At 44.8% G+C, this 4,041-nt stretch overlaps 1 protein-coding gene across 1 annotated transcript in view; it reads right to left on the reverse strand.

Annotated features, from left to right (window-relative positions):
• pcdh1a (protocadherin 1a) overlaps window positions 1–4,041 on the reverse strand; it is a 126,481-nt gene that overhangs the window by 56,586 nt on the left and 65,854 nt on the right. The window lies entirely within an intron of this gene.

Consider the following 4,041-nt stretch of genomic DNA (forward strand, 5'->3'; position numbering starts at 1 on the left):
ATAAGATTTCTGCACTCCTCTGGAATCAGCCTGCCTGCCTGTCTGTGTGCTGTCGGTCTGCTCTGCCACCAGGATCGGTGCGCGAGAATAAAACAAGCCCCACATCAACATCAGAAAACAAGCAGGCCATCAAACACATTCAAATTTAACCTTTACAATTCCCCCCAGTGAGCTGGTCATACTGTCACACTATAACATCAATGAATCCTCTCTGAATGGAGGGAGCAGGTGGCCCATTGGATCCAATAAAATGGACACTCGTTAGGGCATCCTTAGCATAAAGTGCTGTGTAATTACCATCAGAGGCTGGCCTCCTTGCAGTGTGATGGTACATCCCATCTCCATTTGATTGCACAGCCCCTTTCAATGGGATATTGATTAAGCTTTGATTTTAGAGATCTGGGTATAAGATAGTAAACAGGAGTCTTTGCATTTTCAGCAGTGAGCTTTTAAAACACAAAGGAGGTATCATTCATAGTCAGTCTTCCTAAATACCATTGACAAACTGTCAGTTTTTCCTGATGCTTTTCCCATCAACTGAATAAACATTCTGCTCCCTGTTGTCTGGCACACTGAGGAAGAGTTAGAATTAAGCGGGGAAAAAAAATGTTTCTAATTTACAGGCAAATATGTTCCACATCCCAATACAAAGCCCATTATGATGCTGTTCATTATCTAATCTTTTCTTTCGAGTGCACAAATGATTTATGAATGAGCTTCTTGGGCAGCAAAGACACATTTCTCTCTGAGATTTGTCCACTATTCATTGGGTTAAAGGAGCTCGGTTAAGGCACTTAGCAGATTGCTTTGTGAGTTTGAACAGTTTCCAATGTACATATAGCTCCTCAATAAATGCAAAAACGAAAAAAAAAAAACCTAAATGAAAAGAGGTTGTGTGTTATGGATACCCTACTGAGCTCCTGATAGTGTGGCTTAAGTGCAGGGAGACTCGCATGTGATCCGCTATACTGCAAATCCTCAAAAAGAGGATAAAGAGGCTTTAAAATCACATTTACAGCACAGGGGCAGCATCCCGCTGATAAATACAGATCATGGTGTTTGACCCTGTCCATCAGTACATTAAGGGGCTTGTAGCTACTACCATAGAATCACAAACCAACCTTGTTCACTCCCAGATTGAGTAAGATATAGGACTCCACTTGTGACAGCTTACAGCAAATATGGGAAGTTCAGACAAGAATCTTGTTTTTTTCCTAATTCTAGTAAGATATCATATTATATTTATTGTCATAAATTAGTCTGTACTTAAACCTAAACTCCAAGACAGGCTTGGTAAAATATGATTCATGTCATATCAATCCTAAAAGCAGCCATGCTATATGCAGCGGTCAACAATAACCTTAAATGTCAATGCCGATCACCATCTGCCAGACGTTTTCAGCACAACTTGATTCACTGCTTAAGATTACATGATTGTAAAAGGAAAAAAAAAAACCTACATGGATTTTCTCTGAATGAATGTATTGTTATTGTCAAAACAAACCAAATCCAAGGAAATCTCCAAGACGTGGAAGCTTAGGAGATGAGACATTTATTGAGTTTTTATATGTCACAAGCATTTATCTTAGCAGAAGATTTTTCTTTACAAGTTGTGCAGATACTTATTGATTCTTAGTTCTAATTTGCTTCATAGAAACACTTCAGTGTCATTTTTATGCATCGGCTATAGCCAAGGCGTCAGGTTAGTTTGATTTAAAATGTCATAATAACTTAAGAACGTTTTATTTCCCTATGGTCTGTGCACTAGCTCCATTTCAGTGCAGCTTGTTTTTGTCTTTTCAATTAAAAGTTTATTTTTAACTCTGTAAAGCCTAGTTAGTATATAAAGGAATGAATGGAAAATTAATATTATTATTTTGAATTAGGATACCTTTTTGATAAAATCCATGTGACGGTGTGGCACCGTCAGATGCCGAGGGGGGGCCACACCGTGTTTATTGTTTGTGTAATAATGTGTTTTGTTATTTATTGTTATTTATGATTTCCACCTGTGGTGCCGCCTGGCTGGGTATTGAGAGCGACGCCCCGTGGGCGTGGCATCCCACTTTAAGGTGAGCACTGCAGGTGGCGAAAAGAGAGGAATGACAGAGTGTGCTGTGTGCTGCATGGCCCTGCGTGCAGCAACTGTGTCGGCAATAAAGACCAATCCTCCTCACCTTGGCTCCTCTGCATCTTTTCTCGGCGGGACCCCGTCACATATGGTGTCAGAAGTGGGATCGCAGAGGGGCCGCAAAAAGGTGAGGACGCAGCGGCGTGGTGGGGACGACGATTCCCCGGCAGCTCAGCGCCTCCTCCAAGCAGTCCATCCTCTAAGGAAGAGGGGGTGGATCCGGGTGGCCTTGGCGGTGCTTCAGGCCTGGCCAGGGGCCCGGAAAGAACTACGGCGTCCAACTCGGCGCCCATGGCGAGCGGCGAACCACGCGGACAGCAGGGGTGGACCGCCGGAGCGCGAAGACGGCCGGAGGCGGGACGGGCATACCGCCCGGTTCCACTGCCGCGGATGCGGGCGTTGGAGGCCTGCGCGGAGCTGGACAAGGGGCGGACCGACGTCTACCGGGCCGTCAGGGGACTGCTCCGGGAGAGGCGTCACAACTCGCCTGAAACCTGCTGTCGGCGGCTCCGATCGGCTGAGGTGCCGTCCGGGAGGAGACCAGCGGGGGCGTGTGGCCGACGGAAGGGCCTTAGCCGGGGCTGGGAACGACCGGAGCGGCGCACCATGGAGCGGATCGGAGGGATCGCCATCGTGGAGCGGCCGCAGCCCGTGCATCCATCCGACGCGAGGACGTGGGTGGATGTTTACGCGCCGGAGGACAGTCCCGCTGATGCCTGCAGACCAACCGGACAGGGCCTCTACATTAGGCACACCGTCGATCCCTCAGAGGAGGGGGATGGTGTGACGGTGTGGCACCGTCAGATGCCGAGGGGGGGCCACACCGTGTTTATTGTTTGTGTAATAATGTGTTTTGTTATTTATTGTTATTTATGATTTCCACCTGTGGTGCCGCCTGGCTGGGTATTGAGAGCGACGCCCCGTGGGCGTGGCATCCCACTTTAAGGTGAGCACTGCAGGTGGCGAAAAGAGAGGAATGACAGAGTGTGCTGTGTGCTGCATGGCCCTGCGTGCAGCAACTGTGTCGGCAATAAAGACCAATCTTCCTCACCTTGGCTCCTCTGCATCTTTTCTCGGCGGGACCCCGTCACAATCCACACACACAAAAATACACCATTATTGTTTTTAAGAGATTTAGATCGTACCAAATATGATATGTTGGGTGATTTCCTACATTTTTGCTCACAACAAACTTAGTTTAAAATGCTAACTAGGAAAAAAAGGCACCTTATTTACCCACTGTCTAAAATTTGATCGAGACATTTTTTAAATGGTGCAGCTGTATTATAAAGGCTTCATTTTCAACAAATGTTTACATTTTTTCGATACAACAAGATGTCATTTTAAAAAATGAATAACAGTAAATAAGTATTTGTATTTATTTATTTAAGGGACAATGCATACAACAAACAGTGTAGAATACTCTAAAGGTAATGAGACACTGTAAATATGCAGGATTGTAGCCTAGGCTAATTTCCATCCTCTGTCCCGCTGTTGTTCTCACAGTAAAGTTTTGAAAATTTGCTCAACCTTTTCCTGCCAACAGTGTTTTGGAGATTTCATGGAGGCAGCCATTTTGAAATGAGAAGGAAAAGCCCTTCTACTGCCCCTAGTGGAACAATGATAAACTACAGGGCAAAAAACAAGTTTTTGTAATTTTTGGACTATATGTCGCTCTGAAGTATAAGTCGGAGGAGCCAAAAAATTGCAGAATAAAGAAGAAATGTCCATATATAAGTCGCTCAGCAGTATAAGTCACACTTTTGGCAGGCAAAGGTTGAGCAATTTTTCAAACATGCGGGTTTTAAATATGGTTATAGGGTTAAGCAAAAAAGATTATCTAACATGATTCCCAATGTCATAATGAGTAATAGAACATGTGAAGAAAATAAAAGCTGTTAGCGGAAAGC

This window comes from Oryzias latipes, chromosome 14, assembly GCF_053564925.1.
Source record: "Oryzias latipes strain Hd-rR chromosome 14, Olatipes_Hd-rR_3.1".
NCBI lineage: Eukaryota > Metazoa > Chordata > Actinopteri > Beloniformes > Adrianichthyidae > Oryzias > Oryzias latipes.